The sequence below is a fragment of the Panthera leo genome, chromosome C2 (assembly GCF_018350215.1).
Source record: "Panthera leo isolate Ple1 chromosome C2, P.leo_Ple1_pat1.1, whole genome shotgun sequence".
Lineage (NCBI taxonomy): Eukaryota > Metazoa > Chordata > Mammalia > Carnivora > Felidae > Panthera > Panthera leo.
In genome coordinates, this window is record NC_056687.1 from 26,250,400 (window position 1) to 26,278,194 (window position 27,795).

Below are 27,795 nucleotides of genomic sequence, written 5' to 3' on the forward strand. Positions count from 1 at the left end.
ATTAAATTTTTGGTCATGGCACCCTGAGTGTTCCTAGGACCTGCACTGTACATTAAGGACTGGGTGATATCTGAACCTAAGTCATACACTTAGATGGTGTAGCAGCCCTTTAACATTAAGTTGAAATGCCAGATTTCAGTTCCAAAAGACCAAATTAAATTGAATAAACAAGCGATTCATATTCCCAATAAGCTTACCCTTGCTGTATGACCACATCTCCCCTCAACTCTTGCATCTGATTGCAGAGGGAATCTCCCTTAGATGAGTTGATTGGGGGAAAATGAATGAGTTTGTTTACTGATGGCTATGCACCAGCCAGAACTGGATTCTGGCCCTATTATAGACTTAGAAGTGGTCTTGAAGGAAAACAGAGAAGAGATATCCTCTCTGTTGGCAAAGCTTGTGCCAGAACATTTCACTATCTAATTTGTCTGGAAAGACAGATGGCCTGCGGAAATGGATCTATATGCAGAATATTTTCAGAGAATTGTATGGAATAATACTGGAGGATTGGTAATAAGGAGTAGGTAGATGAATCTGTTTTTTTTTTTTTTTTAAGAACAAAGGGACATGGAAGTTGTGGTAGAGGAAGTAAGTCATGTCAACTATAGCTTTATGACTACTTGCAGAACTGTATTATCTACTTCTGTGTTCACCCTTGATCTCTCAATTATTTATTTTAACAAATATTCTACTATTATATATAGGGTGTGCTGGTAGTGTTTAACTTTACAACTTAATCCACAGATTATAAAATGTCACGATGGAGACATTTTCATGGTATAGATCTAAGGGTCATATCCATAGGTCATGGATGTTATAAATAGGTCATGGTTTATATTATTATAAAATATTATAATACATTATAATATAAATTATAAGTTAGATTATATTATAGATCATGGTTTGCTACTGCTGTTTGCAAATTTAAATATAGAAGTGGGTGTTTGTTGATTTTGTGAAGCTAAGTAGAGAAGTGGACTGGACACTTTTAGTCTTTGTTATTGTCCAGCATCTTTGGAATACCATAATGGAAAATTTTCTGTATTATAGTGGGAGGTTATCTTCTCCAAGATAGAAACCAGAAATTACTTTTGTCAGTCTCCTTTCGTACTTAGGGCATAGACACTGATTCTACCAGTGAAGTGTTTAAGATTTTGATATGGAAGAGCGGAACTTGAGGACCATGTGCCATACAGAATCCATTCTTTTCTGTCAAGGGAAACTGGCTTTTAGGGAAATCAGTGGTTCAGATTCTGCTTTTTGGTGTTAGTATCAGTGGTTTGAACTACATTGTGTGTTCCCAATGGTGTCATCTGAAATATCTCCACTGGAGACAGTCCCACTAGTTTGGGTGTTGTTTTTGTTGGCAGAAGCCTCAAGACCGACTATCTGGTCCTCCTAGAGAGTATAGGAGTCACATCTGTATTTTTACACTTTTTTTTTTTTTTTTTTTTTCTTGGTAGCTGTTCTTTCTCAGATCTTACACTGGGCCAGGTGCCATGCTATTCTATGGGAAGGATCACATGAAAAAGAAGTGAGGCTTCTGGCTAACAGATAAATGAGTGATAAATGAGCTTGGAAGTGAATCCACCAGCCCCAGTCAAACCTTCAAATGACCGCAGGTCTGGCCAACATCTTGATTATAAACCACGTAAGTGTCCCTGTACCAGAATCATTTCATTAAGCTGCTGCCAAATTCTTGACCCACAGACACTGAGATAATAAATGCTTGTTGTTTTAAGACATTAAATTTTCAGGTAATTTGTTACGCAACAATCGATAACAAATGCAAGCAGATATAATGAAATGAGAAATTCCAGGATAATTAAGGAGGCATTGTTCAAAAGATTGCTAGAATAGCTGAATTCCCAGGTTCACATGGTATCTAATTTACTACTAATGTCTATCTCCTTTCTGCTGGCTGGATTCAATGCCAGCACCAGGGAAGCAGTTGGTTGCTTCCCTAGGGAACTCACAGGCAGAGCAGCTGTTCATGCTGCACTCTACTAAAGCAGTCTACCCTGACATTGGATATGCTGGACCCTCAGGCACTACTACATGCCTGGAGGCCTATAGAGCTTGTGGCATACAAGGAACTCATCAAGCATTATGATGAACAAAGATGTTATTCCATGTTTTTGCAAGACTAAGGGTATTGAGATTTGCCCAGGATATGGGAGACTCAATGGCAGTAGACTGCCTTGTGAACTGAGGCCTATCTCAGAAGATAGAGTGGAGGTATGATCATATTTATGCCTTGAAGATATCGATTGATCACACTGGCTGCATTCTCTATCCCCTACACCCCATTTCTTTCCATCTTTCACCAAATAGTCCAGAAAACAGACTCCCTCAAATATTGTTTTTGCAGATTAAATTGTCATTACCTTTAGATGAACCATTACCCAATTTGCCAATGACTTTGTCTCAGTTCTCTTTCACCTTGAGTTGTGTGCAGAATTAAGCCCTGGTGAATGAACTGGTTCACTTTCCTATACCACATGATCAAATTCCTCATCTTTGTTGATTTCTGATGCATTCTCCCAGCAAGTTCTTGTCTTGTTTTCTTTGTATTCTCCATCTTCAACTCTTTAAGTACAATAATTATAATGACAGTAAAATTTATGACTAATGTTTTTGATATTTTGAATTAATAACAGTGTTCAAATACAGCTTTATTAAGAATGGGAAAATAGACTATTGGACAGTCTGGCAATACAGACTTGAGACTCACCTTCATAGACATGATATTTGAAGATGGTTGCATATAAGATCATGGGGAACAAGGACAGAAAGAAAAAGAGGCACAGAGAATTAGACTTAGTACACCTTTTCAGGGAGTTGAAGAAAAAGTTAGAAAAAAAATAAGATTCATTTAAGCCACATATTATTACTTAATATCGGTCCTTTACCAGGGCAACTAAAAAGGAATTATAATAATTGAAACTGATTTTCAGTTGTACTTATTTCTTTTTACCTTTCTAATAAGGAAACTAAGTTGCTAAGTATTGACAGAGAAAAGATCATTAGAGATCTGTGTAACATATTTGCTGGGCAATTGGTCATTGGAAAAAAGTCAGTTTATTGTTTTTGTTTATTTTATTTAAATCCAAGTTAATTAACATATAGCGTGATAATGGTTTCAGGAGCAGAATTTAGTAACTCTTCACTTAGATATAACACCCAGTGCCAGTTTATTGTTAATCAAGCAGTAATTTGAATGTTTTATTAGGTGAGTAGGAGTTCGATATCACTGTTAAAAGTTAACTGCTATTGTTCAAAGATGGAATAATCTCTCATAAAATTAAAAATTTAGGTTTCCTTATATAGAGAAAAACACAAGTGATTCCTATTCCTCAGGAAATCTATCTGCTGTGAAAGCATAATTTCAACATTCAAGAAGAGAAAAGCTAGTCTTAAATTCCTTTCAGATCAAATTAAATCAGCAGATGGGTTGTATTATGAAATGAAAAGAAGGCAAAAAGAACTTGTCAAATGTGTTGTTCATGAAAATGGTTTAGAAAAATTAATATAAATGAAATTTTTACATAAATTCATTTCATAAGTTTTATGGGCAGAGGACAAGGTTTTTGGTGGAAGAAATATTAAGAAAAATTCAAAATGAAGAAAAATATTTAAAATATTTTTGTTTATTCTAATGAAGCAAATGAATGTGAGGAGTTTAAATTACTGTAAAAGTCTATGAAGTTAACAGTGATTTGGAAGCCGTGATAGGTAGAATAATAGCTTCCCCCACAAATATTCCCAATGCCTTAGTTCTTGGAACCTGTGAATATGTTACCTTACATGGCAAAAGAGACCTTGTAGATGTGGTTAAAGAAACAGACCTTCGAATGGGGTGATTATCCGGGATCACTTGTGTGTACTCAGTCTAAAGAGATGAGTCCATAAAAGTAGAGGGACTTTCCTGGCTGGGTCAAAGAGAAAAGAAAGATAAAGAGGAGATATTTGAAGCTAGGGAAGGACCTGACCCCCCCATTGCCAGTTTTGAAGAGCCAAGAAATGCAATAGCCTTGAGAAGCTAGAGACAGTCCTCAGCTGACAGCCAGTCAACATTGGCCCTACAACTATAAGGAACTGAATTCTGCTAACAACCTGAATGAGCAAGGACATGGATCCTGCCCTCAAGACTCCAGAAAGGAACATAGCTTTGACTTTAGGCTGGTGAGACCCATGTTAGACTTCTGACTTATAGAGCTGTAAGATAGTACATTTGTGTTGTGTTAAGCCACTAAATGTGTAGCAATTTGTTAGAGAAGCAATGGAAAAGTAACACAACAATTTTATTGAAAATATAAATAACTATTAAATAAATGGCCTTCAGTAAATATCCCAGTCTAGACAAGTATGTACTAAAGCCCTCTATATACCTTTTAGTGGAGCTGACTTTTAGCTTCCAATTAAAAACAAAATCTAATCCAATTCCTAAAGTGCCTATCATTGTTTTGAATTATAGTTTAACTAAAGAAGATAACACTGAAATCATGTTTTCAGTTGTTATTACAAATCATTAACAATAACGAATCAGGTTTATTCTCTAGCTTTCTCATACCTACCAAAATTTATTTGTGAAAGGAAAAATTCACCCCGTAAGAATTTCTGTAAAATGATGACATAGATGGACACTGTGTTATAGATGGACAACCAACTAAGTTGGTTATATATGCATATCTAATGGTTTTCTTGGCTATGCTAAGAAGGCTGACACATAAGGTCACTATATATTCCCTTCCACTAGAGAATAGAAATTCAGCTTAACTCAATAATTTGTTAATGCCTGCAGTATGGCATTGCAGAATGAGCATGGTTCTGGGAATCAGAAATCACTGGTTGAATCCCATATTCACCAGATATTGTGTCAGACAAATCAGTGAATCTCTCTGAATGACAGTTTCCTAATTTATGATATGGGAATAACATCTACCTTACAAGTTTATTCTTGAAATAGAATGAAATTTCTCTTTAAATAATATGCTGTCATCATAATGTATAGTATTATATACAAACACTGAGTGCCAATGTGTTATTTTGGGACTTACCACCAGGCACTAGAGAAAATGGTACTAAAAATATAGAAAATAAAACTTGAGTGGAGTCAGGGAGGGAAGCAAGGTGGAGGTGGTAGGAATGTTTCCCATCAAACTGGAAAACTGACCAGAGCAGCAGAAGGGATGCTGGCAGCCCAGGAGATTGAGATCAAAATAAAGAAGGAATCTCAAATTCTACCCAACTGGCACCAAATTTCCTGAGATATCTAGATTAGAGGGACTCCTGATTTGAGTCCTTTGGGCAGTGCTGGTTTTTAGGGTCAGCTTGGGAAGCTTCTGCCAAGGGCTTACTCAGACTCCAACGTGTCTAAATTCAACTTAGAGGACAAGGACTCCTGATGTACCACCTGGTCTGGATCTTATTGATTCCAGGGATGGGTAGAGCTGAGCATCTTGGGAGCAGTCATCATCAGAGCCTCTGAGGCAGGACTGAGGGGATAGATGGGATATGAACTGAGGGAAACACAACTGAAGCCTTGACCTCTGTGTATCAATTGGATCATATTAATAACCATTACTTGATATTTCTTTACCTGTGACCTCATCTAAATAATGCAGTTATCTTTCTGCAGCTTTAACTCTTTAGGTTAGTTTTAACTTTAAGGTTGAATAAATAGATCTAATTTTTTTTTTTTTAAGAAATAGATCTAATTTAAGCAAAAAGAGGGATTTTGTTTGCAGAAACTGAAATGGTACACAAAACCTCAGGATGAGATAACAGGGACTCAGAATATATGTCTAACAAAAGAAGTGAGGGGATAAAGGTATCTGCTTTAGACTTTTGGGTGGTTTTTTATTTCTGTTTTCTCTGCACACCTAATTCCATCACTTCTCTATTCTGGCAGAAAAATTTGGTTTCTAACAACTTTTGAGTTTTATATAAAATACACTCAGCCACCCAGAAAGTCTCCTATTACCAGTTCAAAAATCCCTGGGGCAAGAGCTGCCAATAGCCAAAGCTATAATAATTTGAGCAACCAAAAATATAGCATTGACTTGTAGCTCAAAGTATAAAATAAATACGCATGAATTCACACTAATATAAATAAATGATGAAAGAAAGAGAAAGAAATAGAGACAGATCTCCTCTATAGAAAAATTTCAAATGATTTATGTAGATAAAAGAGTTAAAGGGGCGCCTGGGTGGCGCAGTCGGTTAAGCGTCCGACTTCAGCCAGGTCACGATCTCGCGGTCCGTGAGTTCGAGCCCCGCGTCAGGCTCTGGGCTGATGGCTCGGAGCCTGGAGCCTGTTTCCGATTCTGTGTCTCCCTCTCTCTCTGCCCCTCCCCCGTTCATGCTCTGTCTCTCTCTGTCCCAAAAATAAATAAATAAATTAAAAAAAAAAAAAAAGAGTTAAAGAGATAAAAGAGTTAAAGAAGAGTCAATCAGAGATGAAGAGAGCAATATACACTCTTGATGCAATGAGTAGCATGTTAGAAGAAGCAGAGGGATGAATTAATGACAAAGTAATGATAAAATAAAGACAAACTAATGGCAAGCAATGAAGCTGAACAAAAGAGAGAAAGAAATATGCTAAATGAGAATAGACTTAGGGAACTCAGTGACTCCATCAAACATAATAGCATTACACTATAGGAGTCCCACAAGATGAAGAGAGATAATGGGGAGAAAATAATTTATTTGAAGAAATAATAGCCAAAAATTTCTGTAATCTAGGGAAGGAAAGACATCCAGATCCAGGAGGCACAGAGAACTCCCATAAAAATCAACAAAAGCAGTCCAACACCAAGAGATACAGTAATTAAATTTGCAAAATATAGTGATAAAGAAAAATCTTAAAAGCAGCAAGACAAAAGAAGTCATTAACTTACAAAAGAAATCCCATAAGGCCAGCTAGAGATTTTTCAACAGAATGTGGCAAGCCAGGCGGGAGTGGCATGATATATTCAAAGAGCTGAATGAGAAAAATCTGCAGCCAAGAATACTCTACCCAGCAAGGCTATCATTCAGAATAGAAAGAGAGATAAAGAGTTTCCCAGATAGGCTAAAACTAAAGGAGTTTGTGATCACTAAACCAACTCTGCAAGAAAGACTAAAGGGGACTCTTTAAGTGGAAAGGAGAGACGAAAAGTGACAATATAATGGCAGGAAACACAAAAGTAGTAAAAATGAATATTTCTACAGTAAAAAATATTTCTGTAAAAGTCAGTCTAGGAACTCACACAAAAAAGGATATAAAATATAATAACAAAGACCAATGTGGGGAGGCGAGGATCAAAGAATGCGTTCAAACTTAAACAACCATCAACTTAATATAGACTGCTATTTGCAGAAGAGGTTATATACAAACTTATTGGTAACCACATATCAAAAAATCATTAATAAACATGCAAAAAATAAAGAGAAAGAAATCCAAATATATCACTAAAGAAAATCAGCAAAACATGAAAGAAAGACAAGAAAAGATTAGAGAAAAATCTCCAGAAACAACCACAAAACAAGTAATAAAATGGCAATAAATACATATCTACCAATAATTACTTTGAATTTAAATGAACTAAATGCTCTAATCAAAAGACATAGGATGTCAGAATGGATAAAAAGTAAAATAAAATAAAATAAAATAAAATAAAATAAAATAAAATAAAATAAAACACAAAACCCATCTATATGCTGCCTAGAAGAGACTCATTTTAGACCTAAAGACATCTAAAGACTGAAAGTGAGGGGATGGAGAAACATTCATCATGCACATTGATGTCAAAAGAAAGACAGAATAGCAATACTTTGTTATCAAACTAGATTTGAAAACAAAGACTATAACAAGAGACAAAGAAGAGTACTATATAATAATAAAGGGGGCAGTTCAACAAGAAGATATAACAATTATAAATATTTATGCACACAACATGGGAACACCTAAATATATAAAGCAATTAATAACAAACATAAAAGAACTAATTGATAATAACACAATAATAGTACATGATTTTGGGGCGCCTGGGTGGCTCAGTCGGTTAAGCGGCTGACTTCGGCTCAGGTCATGATCTCGCGGTCCGTGAGTTTGAGCCCCGCGTCGGGCTCTGTGCTGACAGCTCAGAGCCTGGAGCCTGTTTCAGATTCTGTGTCTCCCTCTCTCTCTGACCCTCCCCTGTTCATGCTCTGTCTCTCTCTGTCTCCAAAATAAATAAACGTTAAAAAAAAAAAAATTAAAAAAAAATAGTACATGATTTTAATACACCACTTACATCAATGAACAGATCATCTAAGTGGAAAATCAACAAGGAAACCATGGCTTTGAATGAACAGAAAATCAACAAGGAAACCATGGCTTTGAATGACACACTGGACTAGATGGACTTTACAGATATATTCAGAATATTGCATCCTAAAACAGCAGGATACACATTCTTTTCAAATGCACATGGAATATGCTCCAGAATAGATCACATATTGGGTCACAAAACAGGCCTCAACAAATACACAAGATGAATTCATACCCTGCATCTTTTCTGACCACAATGTTATGAAACTAGAAGTCAGCCATAAGAAAAAAATTTGGAAAGACCACAAATACATTGAAGTTAAACAACATGCTACTGAATAATAAATGGGTCAACCAGGAAATTAAAGAAGTAAAAAGTATGTGGAAACAATGAACATGAGAACACAAAGTTCTAAAACCTTTAGGATACAGCAAAAATTGTTCTAAGAGGGACGTATATAGCAATACAGGTCTTACCTCAAGAAGCAAGAAATATCTCAAATAAACAAACTAACCTCACACCTAAAGAAGCTAGAAAAAGAAAAGCAAACAAAGTCTAAAGGCAGCAGAAGGAAGGAAATAATAAAAATTAGAGTAGAAATAAATGATATAAAAATTAAAACAAAACAAAACACTAGAACAGATCAATGAGACCAGGAGCTGGTTCTTTGAAAAAATTAATAAAATTGCTAAGCCTCTAGCCAGACTTATCAAGAAGAAAAGAGAAAGGACCCAAATAAATAAAATCACAAATGAGAGAAGAGAAATAGCAACCAATATCACAGAAACACAATTATAAGAGAATATTATGAAAAACTATATGCCAACAAATTGGACAATTCAGAAGAAATGGATAAATTCCTAGAAACATAAGTTATTGAAACTGATACAGGAAGAAATAGAAAACTTGAACACACTGATACCCAGCAAAGAAATTAAATCAGTAATCAAAAATATCCCAACAACCTGAAGTCCAGGACCAGATGGCTTGAAAAGCAAATGCTACCAAAAGTTAATATCTATCTTTGACCATAGTGGCCATAGTGACTTCTTTGATATGTCTCCTGAGAAAAGGGAAAGAAAAACAAAAATAACTATTGAGACTCCATCAAAATAAAAAGCTTCTGCACAGTGAAGAAAACAATCAACAAAATGACAAGGCAACCTATGGAATGGGAGAAGATATTTACAAATGACGTATCTGACAAAATATCCAAAATACATAAAGAACTTATAAAACTCAACACTAGAAAACAAATAATCCAATTAAAAAATGGGCAGAAGATATGAACAAACATTTTTCCAAAGAAGACTCCAGATAGCCAACAGACAAATGAAAATATTACTTATCATCAGGGAAATGCAAATCAAAACTATAATGAGATATTACCTTACACCTGTCAGAATGGCTACAATCAGCAACAAAAGAACAGAAAAAGGAACCCTCTTGCCCTGTTAATGGTAATGAAAATTGGTGCAGCCACTCTGGAAAACAGTATGGAGGTTCCTCAAAAAGTTAAAAATAGAACTACCCTATGATCCAGCAATTGCACTACTAGGTATTTACCCAAAGGATACAAAAATACTGATTGAAAGGGATACATGTACCCTGATGTTTATAGCAGTGTTATCTACAATTGCCAAATTATAGAAACAGCTCAAGCATCCGTTGACTGAGGAATGGATAAAAAAGATGTCACACACACACTGACACACACACACACACACACACACACGCGCGCGCGCGCGCGCACGCACACACACACACACACACACACGAATATTATTCAGCATAAAAAAGAATGAAACCTCGCCATTTGCAATGACATGGATGGAGCTAGAGAATATTATGCTAAACAAAATAAGTCAGAGAAAGACAAATACCATATGATTTCATTCATATGTGGAATTCAAGAAACAAAACAAATGAGCAAAGGAGAAAAAGAGAGAGAAAAGCAAACCAAGAAACAGACTCTTAACTATAGAGAACAAACTGATGGTTACTAGAAGGTCAGTGGGTGGAGGATGGGTTAAATAGATGATGAGGATTAAGGAATGCACTTGTTGTGATGAACACCAGGTGTTGCATGGAAGTGTTAATTTACCATATTGTATGCCTGAAATGAATATTACACTCTATGTTAACTAAGTGGAATATATTTTTTAATGTTTAATTTTATTAAAAAATATTTTTTAATGTTTATTTTGAGAGAGAGAGAGAGAGAGAGAGAGAGAGAGCAAGCACGTGCACAAGCAGGAGAGGGGCAGAGAGAGAGAGAGGGAGAGAGAGAGAATCCCAAGCAGGCTCCATGCTGTCATCACAAAGCCCGATGTGGGGTTTGATCTCATTAACTGTGACATCATAACCTGAGCTGAAGTCAAGAGCTGGACGCTCAACTGAGCCACCCAGGCACCCCTCCTAACTGGAATTTAATAAAATCTTAAAATAAATAAAGATTGCCCTGAGTTCTCAGCACAGGAATGAAGACACCCCTAGACACATTATTGTCAAAACTCAGATTACTAAGGATAAAGAGAAGACTCAAAGTTTTCTTGAGAAAAAATAAAAATGACCCACAGAAAAATGACAAATCTGGTATCATGTTTCCCATCAACACTATTGAATGTTACAAGACAGTGAAGAACTACTTTAAAGTTAAAATGGGCAATGTCACAAGATTTATAAAATATTTCCTCTACCTGAAAGGAAAGCTATTTGAGTTTGGACTATATCCAAACAAGAAAGAAAATGAAGACAGAAAACATTTTGGCATCCTTTGAAATAGTGGAGCCAATTTGTCTCTAGAAGAGCAGTGAAGGGAAAGCCCAGAAATGCAGTTAGGAGGCAGACCTGGCATTCAGCCAGTCCAAACTGAGGCATCAGGAGAAATAGTGATGCAATAGAACATTTATAATTTTATACACATTGGTACTGAGATACAGGCAAGAAAAACTCACTGCAATTAGAAAATTGAAGGCAAAACCTGCGAAAAACACATGACAACAATCAATCGACACTGCTCGGACCTGCATGGAATCATATTTATATTCTTAATATTCTTATCGACTTACATCTTTTATATCAACTTACAGATACAGCATGGAGGAATTAATCCTATATAAATACTATTAATCTTAACATTGCAAAAGTTATCGTGTAGATGATAGTAGTTGTAGGGGAAAAGAACAGTGTAATGCTGAAAGGAAAATTATGGTCATTAATATCATTTTAAAACTGGGAAGAAAAATTATGGATGCAGCATGTTGGGGTTTGCCTTGGTATTTGGCCAAGGTATGCATTTGGTTTAGTGCTCTAAAATATACTGTTCACAGCTGGTGAAATAAGGAATGGAGATATTAGTATTTTATGGAAGATACATGAGGAACACAAAATAGAAATATAACAACTGGTTGTAAGGGGGTTGGTGGTAAGCCAGCTGATCCCTCATTTATTATAATAGATTATATCTAAAATTTATAAATCAGGAAATAGGATGAGAAGTGTATTATTAAAAGACATGGGAGTAAAAAGCAAAAATGACATAAGGGAAGAATAAATGTTTCTAGGAAATGGGGCTTATAGATTGGAAAAGATGGAACAGTGTATATATTAAATTAATAAAGGGGAAACATCTTTAGAAGAGATGATGAAAGAGCCAAAATATGTTTGGTGGAGGTGAAAGAATTATATTGATAGATCTTACTATAATTCATCTGAGAGAGGAAACTGTGTTTAGAAAACTCTTTTGATAAATTGCTTACAGCTGAAGTTCCTTTTGGCTTCTTCTAGTAATTGTGCATACTATTTATATTCTTCTAGTATTTCACTTCATTTATTTTAATTTTAAAAATATTATACAAATGAAATGTGCCTCTTGTTATCAGTCTGGGTCTCAGTAAGGACAGCATATTCAATAGGAAGTTCAAGGAGTGTTTATTTACAAAGGTGCAAGAAGGGAACCATAAGGAATGGTTCATTGATCTGCAGCTTAATAGCAACCTACATGTCATTACCCCCTAGGTCTAAAGCAACAAGGAGAGACAATGGTTTTTAAAGCTTGGAAAGAAAAAGTTGTATGGAGTATCATTACAAATGGGGCATTGACATTTGGATGGAGGCTACAGCCAGCTGAAGGTGACATTGCAAGAAGAGATTTAAAGGAATAAGTATATTAGGTTTTACTCTCTTGCCTCCATAAATGCTCCTACCAGGGATTTCCATTGATAGAAGCCAATTAAAAGAGAGAAGCCATGGAGATATTGTTGTAGATCAGCTCCTTGGGACAGAGAGAGAAGTGCGGATTAGATCTACAGGGGAAAATGGAGGATTTTCATATAGAGCAATCCTTAGGCCCCTCTACATTTAGTATTTTACTTTCTTTTCCCTATCTCCCTTTCTTTTTTTCCTTCTTTCTTCCTTTTTCTTTCTTTCTTTCTTTCTTTCTTTCTTTCTTTCTTTCTTTCTTTCTTTCTCTAAGGAGTAAGCTTGTTTCCAATACAAGGGAACAAATAGACACACATTTCATATTACAAAAACATAGTCATTATTTGAAATGGCTCAAGATACAGAAAAAAAAAAGTGCATTTCATCTGTTCATTAATGTTTTCTTTTTGGGGGGTCAAGTTTGTTAGACTAAAAAATTCTAACCAAGTTTGTCATTTAGAAATTAGAAACCACAAATAAAGTCTATCAGACTGTTGGAATATAATATTGCATAAGAATTAGACAATCTGGGGCACCTGGGTGGCTCAGTTAGTTAAGCGTTCGACTCTTGATTTCAGCTCAGGTCATGATCTCACCATTTGTGAGATCGAGCCTTGTGTCAGGCTCTGTGCTTGGAGCCTGCTTGGAATTCTCTCTTTTCCTCTGTCTCTGCCCCTCCCACATTCATGCTCTCTCTCTCTCTCTCTCTCTCTCTCTCTCTCTCTTTTTCTCAAAATAAATAAATAAACTTTAAAAGAAAGATTTAGACAATCTTTATTTCTGATTAATTCTTACTAATTATTTTTTGATCATTTATTGCTTAAATTAAATCTTGTGTTAGAAGTAGAGATGAAAAATTACTATTTTTTTAAAAATGTTTATTTATTTATTTTGAGAGAGAGAGAGTGGGGGAGGGGCAAATAGAGAGGGAGAGAAAGAATCTCAAGCTATCAGCACAGAGCCTGACACAGGGCTCGATGTCACAAACTGCAAGATCATGACCTGAGCTGAAATCAAGAGTCAGAGGTTCAACTGACTAAGCCACCCAGGTGCCCCACTATTTTTTTTTTTTTAATTTAAAAGAAGAAATAGTGTGGTACAGATTTTTTCAAATCATGTCCCTTAGAACACTGCAACATTTCATGAGGAATAAGTTCTAGAGTTCACAAGAAATTTGTATAGACACAAAATTTGCATCAGGTACGTTTATCATTTTTTGTCTGTTCACTTTAAAAAAAAATTTTTTTAATATTTATTTTTGTGTGTGGGAGAAAGAGAGACAGAACACAAGCAGGGGAGGAGCAGAGAGAGAGAGAAAGAAACAGAATCCAAAGCAGGCTCCAGGCTCTGAGCTGTCAGCCCAGAGCCCAAATGGGGCTTGAACCACAAACTGCAAGATCATGACCTGAGCTGAAGTCAGACGTTTAACCGACTGAGCCACCCACTTGCCCCTTTCACTTTTAAGAGAGTCATTTCAGCACTGTTTAATCTCATATTTTATAATTTCTAAAATGACATGAGTGAAAATTTCAAATGCCTACAAAATCCAGGCAGCATACTTAGCTGAACTGGTGGTGATAGACAACATGCCATAGCAAGGTGGAGGACGCACGTCCTGCCCACAGACATCAGTGGCTTCCAGGCTTCAGCGCATCATTACTACATGGGAACAGTAGGCTAGTGTTGCCAGATCTTTGATATTGATGTGCAATCTCTGCCCCTTTTTTTTCCTTTTTTTTTTTTTTAAGTAAGCTTCATGCCCAGTGCAGAGCCCAGTGTAGACCCTGAACTCATGACCTTGAGATCAAGACCTGAGCTGAGATCAATGGTCAGATACTTAACTAACTGAGCTACCCAGGAACCCCTGCAATCTCTACCTTTTAAAATGTGGCAGATAATTCCAAAGGTTTAAAAAGATTGTGTTGCTAAACAGCACATCTCTGTAAACCAGATTTACTCTGTAGATGAGCAATTTGTAACCCCTGGATTAGCTGACATTTAAACAGTCTTCAATTACTGATTTTTTTTTATTCTATAGGACTAGGTAAGAATTAAGAATCGTAAGTCAGGGCCACCTACTAACAACTCTATATCGTTGCTGCCTGAATAACAATATTGTGGAATTTTAGTGCAGAATAGAAGTTAGTCATCTTCTGTTTTTGAATTATTATTAAGGGATAACAACTATTTTCAGTTATTGAGAATCAGAGAAAGCTTTGAAGAGTCTAGTCTCTATATGAGAAAGCTTTCAGGAGACCTGTGAGTAGAGCTTTTATGAAATGTTAATGTACACGTGTGGTAGATGGTTGGGGATCAACAGGATAAACCCCCATTGGGTCATTAACTCTGGACTAGATTTATGGGACTCCACTCAATCACCAAGTGTATTACTAAAAGGATGGTAAAAGCCTATGTAAGGATCCAGCTATCAGTCACATGACCTGATCTAGGGAAGAGATAAAAGCTTATATGCATCTCACGGAAACCTGCCAATACTTGTCCCCATAATACATGATAAAACTCTGACAGCAAACTTCTCCTGGGAGTTTGGTATTAAATTAGCGAGGCGGCAGCTCTCCTTTCTGCTGTTTTCAGATATCCAGGCACAGCTTTCTAATACACTGCTAATTTAGAAGACGGAGGATGAAAGTTCTATTTTAATAGTTCTCCAACACCTCATCTTTTCTATCTCTGCTGTAACATGGTTCAGAGGTATGGAAATATTAACGTATGATAGGCCCCATTCACTGTGCTACAACTTTCATAGGATAATATGACACATGCATAAATTAAAGATTGTCTTAAGAAAGATTATCTCACTCTTTCTAGAAAAAATGTATGTAAGTACTTGTGCTTTAGTCAGAGATAATGTTTGTCCCCCCAAATCAGAAACTCCTTCGGTCTAACTTAGGTTTAATGAGACAATTTTATTTTTCGAATAGCAATCACCAGGATAACTGTTGCATAGAAGCGTCTTTATTTAGAAAAATGATGATCTTCGTAATAGAGTTGGAATTTGGTATGCCCAGGGCAATGGGAGGAGAAAGCAGAGGGTAGAAGTCTGCATTTGCGTAATGTGAGTCTTCCTTCGAACTTCTCTAAACTGTTAATGAAGTCCTTAAATTCACAATTTTTAAAGCTTTAATTTTAAAAATTGCAGTAAAATATACATAACATAAAATTTACCATTTTAGCCATTTTATTTTATTTTTTAAAGTTTATTTATTTTCAGAGAGAGAGCATGCTTGCCCAAGTGGAGAAGGGGAAGAGAGAGGGAGAGAGGGAATGTCAAGCAGGCTCTGCACTGATAGCAGACACAGGGTTTGATCTCATGAGCCCATGACCTGAGCTGAAATCAAGAGTTGGACACTGGACACTTAAACAACTGAGCTATCCAGGCGACCCTCCATTTTAGCCATTTTAAAGTATACAGTTCAGTGGCATTAAGAACATTCACTGTTGACCAATGATCCAGAATGTTTTCATCATCCCAAACAGAAAGTCAGTACTCATTAAACACCAAATCCTCATTCCCTTCTTCTCCCCAGTCCCTGGCAACCACCATTCTATTTTCTGCCTCTATGAATTTGATTACTCACATATCTCAAATGAGTGGAGTCATATAATATTTGTTCTTTTGTAATTCTTATTTAAAGTTTTTAATGTTTATTTTTGAGAGAGAGAGAGAGAGAGAGAGAGAGAGAGACACGAGACAGAGACAGAGTACGAGCAGGGGAGGGGCAGAGAGAGAGGCAGACACAGAATCCAAAGCACACTCCAGGCTCTGAGCTGTCAGCACAGAGCTTAATGCAGGGCTCGAACCCACGAGCTGTGAGATCATGACCTGAGCCAAAGTCAGATGCTTAACCAACTGAGCCACCCAGGTGCCCCTGTGGGTAATTCTTATTGAGATTGTTTTCTGCTGTGGAAATCAGTGAAAGGAGAGAATTTCACATGAGGCATAAGATGGTCAGGTCAGATCATTCTGAAGAAAGCACAGGAGACTGGAGGTGGCGATACCTCCAGGAATGTGACAGATGTTGAAACTAGAGCCACAAGGCCGGATCTGGTACACAGACATGATTAGTCTGCAGAGTGCTTTAAAATATGTGAATTATATGACATCATTTAAAATTAGAGAAATTTTAATAGGGAACCAGATATCTTGTCCATCTTGTAAAATCTGGCAATAGTGGGCATGCATTTCCCTGGCTATAATCAGATAAGTAGCATACACATACTCCAGTTTTCCCTTAGACTCGTAATGCTTTACTGATTCATCCTTATCAAGATGAATAATATTCATAGCAATCTGAGTCTTCATAGTAATTTTGGAATAGGTGTTTAGATCTCATATGTATAGAAATGGATCCAAGTTTATCCACATCTTGAGTGGCAGAGAAGCTTCATATGACATCTGGGCTACAAACCAAAAAGAGGCATATATTGGGAGGGTACTGAGTTTGTCCTGTAGATATCAATGGAGGCAGATGAGTGGAACCTTGAAACTAGAGAGCAGTCAGGCAGCAAAGTGGACCCCTTGTCTAGCTCCATTTGTCAGGGAAAGCACGCTTTTTCTGCTCTTTGCAGCTTCTGTACGTCTGCTTTATTCATATTCATGTTGCTGTATGTCTGCTATGTTTCTTCAGAACAAAATCATGTATCTAATTTGGCTTTTGTAGGCACCTACAATTCCTGCCTGTTCATATGTCACCAACCAACTGATTAAAGATTCTGAATCCTAATTCCATGACCCCTGGAGAGAGAATCTGGTGGCCAAGTGCATGTCTACTCAGCTATACCTCTGATTTAGCTGTGGCTGTAGTAGAGAGTTCTGGGCACACTTTCACTCATTTCAGGTTGACAGTTACAGATCTCTGCTTTCTGCCCAGGAACTCTTGGATGCTAGTGATACCCCTGGGAGCTCACTTTGTTCATGCACATTGGCTTGTTAAGTGTGAGGAAGTCAACGTCTCTGAGAGTTAACATCCTTAATGTCCCCTCAACTATGAGGAATCAGAACTGATTCATAAATGCTCCTGCTTTTCATCCTTCTAGCACATAATTCTGGGAAGCATTCTGTATACTTTTCTGGAAGTCCAAGCAGAATCAGGCTGCTTGTGTCCACGGTGGCAACCTCAGTAACATACACTTATATTGGCTCTTCCTCCTTCACTGCCTCACTCTCATCTCCTCAGTCCTGCTCACTGGGATCATGTCCCCAAAAAAGCTAAGGCTTCCCTTTGGATACTTAATCCAACTTGCTCACAAGTCCTGTCCCAGGCTCTGCTTTTTGGGGAAGCCACGTTGAGACAGGTTTGTTTTTGTCAGAGGTTTACCCATTTGTTATGGGTAGAATTATGTCCCCCTAAGAGATATGTTGAAGTCCTAACCCCAGGTACCTCATATTGTGAACTTATTTGGAAATAGGACTGTTATTAGGAAAGATGAAATTAGTAAAGATGAGGTCATACTGTGGGGTGACAGATGATGTCATAGGGTGGGGTCTGCCTGACTTCTCTCCTGCCTTTGCTGCCTCTCCTCTTTTAAGGTTACCACAGAACCCACTGATCCACCTCTCTTGGTGTCCACAGTAAAACTCCATATCCTCTGAATAAATGTCTCTTTTTTGCTTTGTGGACCAGATGTCACATGAAGTCTCCTTGCCACTCAAGATCTGGATAAACTTGGATCCTTCTCTCTGTATGTGGAGACCTAAACACCTATTCCAAAATTACTGTGAATATTATTCATCCTGTAAGTAAATTAAGGATGAATAAATAAAGCATTATGGGTATAAGGAAGACACTGGAGGGTGCATATGCTAGGGAAATGCATGCCCATCACTGCTAGATTTTACAAGATGGATAAGACATCTGGATCTTTATTAAAATCTCCCAATTTTATTTTATTATCATTTTTTACTTTTATTTATTTTTATGTAAAAAATTTTTTTAAATGTTTATTTATTTTTGAGACAGAGAAAGACAGAGCATGAATGGGGGAGGGTCAGAGAAAGAGGGAGACACAGAATCTGAGGCAGGCTCCAGGCTCCACGTTGTCAGCACAGAGCCTGACGCGGGGCTTGAACTCACGGACTGTGAGATCATGACCTGAGCCAAAGTCGGACGCTCAACCAACTGAGCCACCCAGGTACCACATTTTATTTTTATTTTTTTAAGTAGGCTCTACGTCCAATGAAGTTCTCGAGCTCATGACCCTGAGAACAAGAGTTGCATGCTCCACTCACTGAGCCAGCCAAGAGCCCCTTATTTCTTTATTAAGTTTTTATTTTTTTTTTTATTTTAACGTTTATTTATTTTTGAGACAGAGAGAGACAGAGCATGAACAGGGGAGGGGCAGAGAGAGAGGGAGACACAGAATCGGAAACAGGCTCCAGGCTCTGAGTGGTCAGCACAGAGCTTGACGCAGGGCTCGAACTCACGGACCGTGAGATCATGACCTGAGCCGAAGTCGGATGCTTAACCGACCGAGCCACCCAAGCGCCCCAAGTTTTTAAATTTTAATTCCACTATAGTTAACATACGGTGTTATATTAGTCTCAGGTGTACAATATAGTGATGCCCAATTTTTAATGAAACAGTTATGTACAGAGGATAGCATAGTTTTGCTCCAAAATCCTAAAGGTCACCGTGCTATGATTTGCCTATAGGATTTGCCAGAGTCCCTCATATAGCAACCTTCTCCTCCACTGACTCTTCTACAAGTGGCAAGCTTGTAGACAAATCTGGACTTGTATTAGGGCTTTCTTTTATCCTTGGCATCTTTCAGTACTGGGAGCTTTTCAAGTCACTTGGTAATTGTGTCAACATAACACACCTGAATACAATATGTGTACTTCTAAAGTCCTGAAGAGGCTTCCTAGGCATTGTACCTCTTTCTTCATGGTAGAAGAGGAAACATGCAGAAACTTGTCCTTTCTTAAGAAAAGTTATCCGGAGGTACCTCACTCTGGACCCTAGAAATTTCACTATTCAGTTCACTAAGTTTTGTGGGACTTTTCTCCCACCCTCTGGCATGTATGTGTCCTAACAGGGTGTCTGTAGTCATTTCTTCATCATTTTATCCAATCAGCACACTATCACCAATGTAATGATTCAGTGTGCTGCCCCATGGAATGGAGACATGATCAAGGTCCCTGCAGACTAAATTATGACATAAGGCCAGAGAACTTAAATAGCCCTGAAAAAGACAGTGGAGGTGTATTGCTACTCTGTCAGCTAAAAGCAAACTGGTTCTGATGGTTCTTAACAATAGGTGTAGAGAAATAATCATTTGCCATCTGCATGCTAGGTACCAGGATATGGGTTGATTTGTTTCATAAATAAACTATATTTGGAACAGTAGCAGCAACTGAAATCACCACCTGATTAAGTGTGTGATAATCACTGTCACAGAAGTTGTATATATTGAGATTAGGCTTAAGCAGGTCCTGAAGTCCAAGGTAAGCCGCATATGCAAATAGCTCAGATGGCCATGGCCCAAATTCTTCCTACACTGCCTCCTTCTTCTCAGTCTGTACATATGGTCCAATGGGAATTTTACCGTGACCAGTTAGCTGAGGAAGACAGTTGTTCATGTTATGCTGATACCACCAAAATATGGATGGCTCCAGAACCATAACCCACTATGGAGTGACCCTGAATGTCAGTAGAGTAGGAAAATATTCCCAGTTGGCAGAACATCAAGCAGTTCTGTGGACTTTGTTTACTGTGCTTAGAGAGAGGATTGTAGGTACAGAGCTATATTTCATGGAAAGCTAATAACTTGGCTTGATGGGATTAGAGGCTTGGAAAGCACATGATTGGAAAATCAGTGACACGAAGAATAGGGGAAAAAGTATATCAATAGATCTCTCAGAATGGGCACAGAATGTTTATATTTGTGTCCCATGTGAATGATCACCAAAGAACAATTGTTGCAGAGGAAAACTGTAATAATATGTGGAGAAGATGACCTGTTCTTTGGACATAAGTCAACCTCTTAAACACTTCCGTTCTTGTTCGTCAAGCTCATGAACAAAGTAACTATAGTGACATGAGTAGATTATTCATGGGCTCAGCAACACTGATTTCCACTGACTAAGGCCCATCTGGCTTCAGACACCATTGAGTATTCAACTTGCCAATAGCAGAGACCAACATGTTACTTGGTGGCAGGTTGGATTACATAGCACCACTTATATCATAGAAGAGGTGGCATTATTCTCACTGGAACAGATCTTTATAATGGACATCAATTTATCATTTTTCCAGAAATACTTTTGCCAAAGCTACATCTAGGAATTTATTGAACATCTTGTTAATAGTCACGACATTCCATAAAACATTTCTTCTGACATTACGGTTAAGATTGTACTAAGCAAGTTAATTTTTTCTTTAATGTTTATTTGTTTTTGAGAGAGATGTAGAGCATGAGTGGAGGAGGAGCAGAGAGAGAGAGGGAGACACAGGATCTGAAGCAGGCTGCAGGCTCTGAGCTGTCAGCAAAGAGCCTGACGCAGGACTCGAACCCGCCGACCGCAAGATCGTGAGCTGAAGTTGGACGCCTAACTGACTGAACTACCCAGGCTCCCCTAGTTAATTTTTTCTTTATTTTCTTAATTTTGATATGAATATACTATGTGTATATATTAACCATTTTAAACTTATTTTACAGGAAATGAAGTTTAGTGATTGGCTCGTGCTCATGAGGTTCACTATTCTTACCAAATTCCCCTTATCCTGAAGCAATTGGCCTCACAGAATAATGGAATGGCTTTTTCAATTTCTGTTATGGTACCAGCTAGGTGGCAATACTTTGCAAGTCCATGATAATTTTCTCTAGGATACAGTACATGTTCTAAAGCAGACCAATATATGGTATTATTTCTCTCGTAGCCAGGATTCAGAGTTCTGGGAATCAAAGGGTAGAAATGGGAGTGGATCTTTACACTGTTAACCATAGAGATCCACTAGCAATATTTTTGTTCTCTTTCCCACAATTTGAAGCTCTACTGGTCTACAAATTTTAGTTGCCAAGGGAACTAGAGAATACAGGAATGGATCCCCTAAATTGTAAGTTGAGTCTGCCACTTGACTGTTCTTCAGGCCAGTAAATCAATAAGCAAAGAAAAACATCACTCTACTGGCTGGGGTGATTGATCCTGACTAAAAAGAGGTAATTAGGTTGCTTCTATCTAATGGGGTAGGAATGAGTATTTCTGGAATGCAGGAGATCCCCATAGGTGCCACTTATCACTTCCATATCTTCTGATTTAAGTCAGTGGGAAATTATAACCTAAAATAATCCAGATCCCTGATGGATGAAGATTTGGGTAACCCTTCCAGGCAAAGAACCATGACCACTTGAGGAGCTTACTGAAAGCAAAGAGGCTATGGCATTGGTAGTAGAAGAAGGCAGTTAGTTATGAATACTAACTTTGACCATATGAGCAGTTTCAGAAACAAGGATTCTAATGATTAAGATATTTTCCTTAATTTTGATATAAAGATGTTATATGTATGTATTAACCATTTTTTCTTCCCCTAAATTCAGAAGAAAGAAAAGCATGCAAATAGGATGAAGTGTAGATTTAAAAAAAAAACAGGAATAGCTATTTGAAGTGTCTTTTCTTGTATAAATAGACGTTTGAGATATCCTCTATTTACAGTTTGAAGCTGACTAATTAAATGAGGAGGATGTAAATACCAACACTCCTATAGTTATTGTATGGCTTATGAGAACAGAATCTCATGGAGCTGGATAGAATTCTTTCAGCAAACTTCAGGTATTGGAGACTTTGATGCTTTTCTTGTTTGCACCAGTAAAAACAGTTTACTTTTTCCATTGGAGGAAAAAGAGAACAAGAGGATGAATACGTCCATCATTCAATAAAAGGAAATAATTAAATATTATGAGATAGATAAATAGCTCTATACTACATAAAGTTGCTATAACTCATTACAATAACACAATTTTTTAAAAGAAATCCCTCAGAAGAATTTTCATTTTCCTCTTATTTAGAGTTTCCTATGAGGCATTGTTCTAAACAAGGCAATTTTGATCAATTATCTTCTTGCTATTTTAATTTGAAGGAGCCTATCATACAATAGGCAACCTACCAGGAATAATTTCACTATGTGGTATCATCCATAGGGAACAATATAGCCTTTAAAAGAACTAGTATCATAGTCCCAGATTTTCAGATATACTACAAAGCTGTAGTAATCAAAACAGTATGGTAGTGGCACAAAAATAGACACATAGATCAATGGAATGCAAAAGAGAGGCCAGAAATATCACAAGTATATGGTCAAATAATCTATGTCAAAGACTTTTAAGCAAGAATGGTATACAATGGTATAAAGACAGTGTCTTCAAAAAATGGTGTTGGGAAAACTGGACAGCTACATGTAAAAGAATGAAACTAGACCACTTTCTTATACCATACACAAAAATAAATTCAAAATGGATGAAAGACCTAAATGTGATGCCTGAAACCATAAAGTTCCTAGAAGAAAACATAGGCAGTAATTTCTTTGGCATTGGCCATAGAAACATTTTTCTACATATGTTTTCTCAAGCAAGGGAAACAAAAGCAAAACTAAACTATTGGGACTACACCAAAATAAAAAGCTTTTGAACAGCAAAGGAAACTATAAACAAAACAAAAAGACAACATACTAAATGGGAGGGAATATTTGCAAATGATATATCTGATAAGGGGTTAATATCTAATGTAGATAAAGAACTTATACAATCCAGCACCAAAAAGCAAATAATCTAATTAAAAAATGGGCAGAGGACATGAATAGATATTTTTCCAAAGAAGGCATCCAGGTGGCCAACAGACACTGAAAAGATGCTCAATATCACTCATTGTCAGGGAAATGCAAAGCAGAACTACACAGTGAGATATCACCTTATACCTGTCAGAATGGCCTAAAATAAAAAACACAAGAAATAACAAGTAGTGGCAAGGATGTGGAGAAAAAGGAACCCTTGTGCTATGTTGGTGGGAATGCAAACTGGTTCAGCCACTGTGGAAAACAATATGGAGTTTCCTCAAAAATTAAAAATAGAATTACCATATGATGCAGTAATTCCACTACTGGGTATTTACCCAAAGAAAATGAAAACACTAATTGAAAAAGATATATGCACCCCTATGTTTATAACAGCACTATTTACAATAGCCAATATATGGAAGCAACCCAAGTATCCACTGAGAGGTGAATGTATAAAAAAGAATGGTGTATATATATATATATATATATATATATATATATATATATACAATGGAATATTACTCAGCCATAGAAAAGAATGAGACCTTGTTTCCCAAAACATGGATGGACTGAGAGTATAATGCAAGTGAAATAAGTCAATCAAAGAAAGACAAATACCATATGATTTCACTCATATGTGGAATTTAAGAAACAAAACAAATGAACAAAGGGGAAAAAAAAAGACATAAACCAGAAAACAGACTCTTAAATACAGAGAACAAACTGGTAGTTGCCAGGGGGAGGTGGGTGGGTGGGGAATGGATAAAGGGGATCAAGAGTACACTTATCCTAATGAACACTAATGTATAAAATTGTGAAGCCAAGTAATTATACTGTACACCTAATACTCATATAACACTGTGTATTAATTATACTTCAATAAGAAAAGATGAACTTCTACAAATGATGTTAGAAATTATAGACATCATGGATGTCTTTTAAAATTTTAAAGGTAGACTAGTTCCCAACTTGTAACTAGCTGTGGGATACTACAGATGCTTCATTTTTAATCTCTTTTTAGTAATTAGTCCCAAATGAAATAGTCAGCTAGTTATTGGACAAGAGGACTGCAATGGGTTACAAACAATGATCTATCTAATTTCATTTTAAGAACTGAGAGCTAACAAGGGAAAAATTCAAACATGTTTCTTTTTTAAATGTTTATTTATTTATTTTTGAGAGAGCACACAAGCAAGGAAGGGGCAGAGAGAGAGGGAGACAAGTAATCCAAAGCAGGCTCTACTCTGTGATGTCAGCACAGAGCCCGATGCAGGGTTCAAACCCATGAACCATGAGATCATGACCTGAGCCAAAGTTGGACCCTCAACCAATTGAGTCACCCAGGTGCCCCTCAAATATGTTTTAGGTAGCACAAGAGCATATCTAAAATATTTTAGGGGCGCCTGGGTGGCTCAGTCGGTTGAGCGTCTGACTTCGGCTCAGGTCGTGATCTCGCAGTCTGTGAGTTCGAGCCCGGTGTCGGGCTCTGTGCTGACAGCTCAGAGCCTGGAGCCTGTTTCGGATTCTGTGTCTCCCTCTCTCTGACCCTCCCCCATTCATGCTCTGTCTCCCTCTGTCTCAAAAATAAATAAAGGTTAAAAAAATAAAAAAAAAAATTAAAAAAAATTTAAAAATATAAAATATTTTAAAAAATTTTTTGATGTTTTATTTATGTTTAAGAGAGAGAGAGAGAGAGAAAAAGAGAGAGAGTGGGGGAGGGGCAGAGAGAGAGAAGGAGACACAGAATCTGAAGCAGGCTCCAGGCTTTGAGCTGCAAGCACAGAGCCCGTCGCAGGGCTCTAACCCACGAACCATGAGATCGTGACCTGAGCCGAAGTCAGATGCTTAACCAACTTAGCCACCTAGGCGCGCCTAAAATATTTTATATTGGAATGTAGACCAGGGATTCAGTTATCAGAAGTCAAGTCCAGAAATGTTGGATCCTGTCCTTTTCTTCTCCATGGCAGGTTTTGAAGAATTTGGTTAGAATAAACATTTTCCCCAACTTGGCTTTGACCCCATGATAAAATGTGTGGGTAGCTAAGTGGGAGTAAGAGGTTTTTTATTTTGTTTTGGTTGGCCTTCTATGCTGGATAGGTTGGTAATGGCTTAGAGAGTTTTCACAAATATACTTTCTGAAATTGCCATACATTGAAAGGAGTGAAAGAATAGATAGGAAAATAAATATATTTAAAACATTTTATAGCCTCCAAATTAATCCAAATTAAATTTGGGCTTGCCATAAATTATTCAAATGATAGCACAATAACATCCTTTCATTCAATCACCAAATATATACTTAGTTTTGACTACGGGATAGATTCTCTGTAAGCCCTGGGAATTTAGTGATGAACAAAGTCCCAACTTCTTTCTTAGTTTACATTTTAATGGTGGTAAAGAGAAGTAAAGAAGCTCTTATTCATTTCTGGAGAAGTACTAGGGGATATGGCAGTACTTTGATGGTCACATGATTTGGAGTTGGAGGATGATTGGGAGAAGCTGGGGAAGAGTGAGTTCAATAGGCATCAGCTGGAGGATGGAAGGGAAGAAGTATTCAAGTGACAGGAATGCTGCATGCAATAGTCTAGGTGCAAGAATGTGGTGAGGGGCACCTGGGTGGCTCAGTTGGCTGAATGTCCAACTCTTCATTTCTGCTCAGGTCATGACCTCACTGTTAATGAGATCGAGCCCCACGACAGGCTCTGCATTGACAGTAAAGAGACTGCTTGAGACTCTCTCTCTCTCTCTCTCTCTCTCTCCTTGTCTCTCTGCCCCCACCTCTGCTTGTGCTCTCTCTCTCAAAACAAAACAAAACAAAACAAAACAAAACAAAACAAAAACAAAAAACAAAAACTTAAAATGAGCAGTTGGGCCACTTGGCAAGTGACTTAGAATTCATCCATTTGGTGTTTTACAATCTTCATTAATAACAATCAGATTTGTGAAATCTCTTGAAATGCACTGTGGAATAATTTTTTTTTTTTTTTCAGAGCCAGTCCTCTTCTGTAGTAAACGTGAGACTTTGGTGTAACTGTGGAATACTGTTCACGGAGTCCTACTGTTCTCTCATGATGTCTCTCTGATGTTATGAGAATCTTGGGAGAAATTTGTTGAAGTAAGAAGTAAATTCATCTGTAGCTCCATCATAAGCAATCGCTTCATCATTAGGATCAACTATAGGATCAACTCGCTGGTTGTCAGTAGTCTTTGGTATAGGCTTTCGGTGGAGCCTTATCACTAAGAGCCTCTCTTTCTTAAGTTTTTTCTTTTTTTTTGTGATTTAACTTTATTTTTTATTTTTTAAAATTTACATCCAAATTAGTTAGTATATAGTGAAGCAATGATTTCAGTAGATTCCTTAATGCCCCTTACCCATTTAACCCATCCCCCCCCCACAACCCCTCCAGCAACCCTCAGTTTGTTCTCCACATTTATGAGTCTCTTTTGTTTTGTCCCCCTCCCTGTTTTTATATCATTTTTGTTTCCCTTCCCTTATGTTCATCTGTTTTTTCTCCTAAAGTCCTCATATGAGTGAAGTCATATGATTTTTGTCTTTCTCTGACTGATGAATTTCACTTAGCATAATACCCTCCAGTTCCATCCATGTAGTTGCAAATGACAAGATTTCATCCTTTTTGATTGCTGAGTAATACTCCATTGTGTGTGTGTGTGTGTGTGTGTGTGTGTGTGTGTGTGTGTGTATACACCACATTTTCTTTATCCATTCTTAAGTTTTTTTCTTAATTGCCAACATTTCCTTATGCTGCTACTATTTCCACTGCATGAACATTAGATGTCTCCCATTGTGGGTTCTTAATTTCCAAAATTTGAAGGCATGGGGGAAAGGCAACTGCTTTTGGGGTTGGACCTTGCTTTCTGTCACTCCATCCTGTGTGACTGTGGCTTCTTCAGGTTCTTCTGGGAATACTTTTCGTTTCAGCCTTTCTTTCCTCTACTGCTGCTCTTATCCCCGCCCTTTGCCATGGTGTTTACTCCTTCGCATCTGTCTCCATTTTTCTTTTTTTTAAATGTTTTTATTTATTTTTGAAGGAGAGAGACACAGAGCATGAGTGGGGGAGGAGCAGAGAAAGGAGGAGACATAGAATTTGAAGCAGGCTCCAGGCTCTAAGCTGTCAGCCCAGAGCCCGATGCGGGGCTCGAACTCATGAACTGTGAGATCATGACCTGAGCCTAAGTCGGACGCTTAACGAACTGAGCCACCCAGGCGCCCCATGTCTCCATTTTTTCTTAATCAAGAAATGGAAGAGAACTATCCTCAACCCATGGAATTGCCATGTTATCTTTGTAAAAAATCAGTTGGCCATAAATGTGAGGTTTATTTTGTATTCTAACTTCACCTGTTGTGGGTAAGAGAAGATACTTTGTATGATAAGTATCTTTTTAAGTCTTTGAGACCTAATTTGTGACTTAACATATGGTCTATTCATTATAAGGAGTAAGGTATTCAAGTTTCCAACTGTCATCGTACAACTGTCTCTGAG

At 37.3% G+C, this 27,795-nt stretch overlaps 1 long non-coding RNA gene and 1 pseudogene across 2 annotated transcripts in view; one reads left to right on the forward strand and one right to left on the reverse strand.

The window, feature by feature from the left end:
- Positions 1-12,411, forward strand: part of LOC122230340 — a 125,927-nt gene extending 113,516 nt beyond the window's left edge. For both annotated transcript variants that reach the window (XR_006207385.1, XR_006207384.1), the window contains exons 5-6: positions 1,467-1,654; positions 12,321-12,411. This is a non-coding gene — a long non-coding RNA (uncharacterized LOC122230340). The remainder of the gene's footprint in view (positions 1-1,466; positions 1,655-12,320) is intronic.
- Positions 12,412-21,228: 8,817 nt separating this feature from the next.
- On the reverse strand, positions 21,229-27,277 carry LOC122229234 (annotated as a pseudogene).
- Between the last annotated feature and the right edge of the window lie 518 nt (positions 27,278-27,795).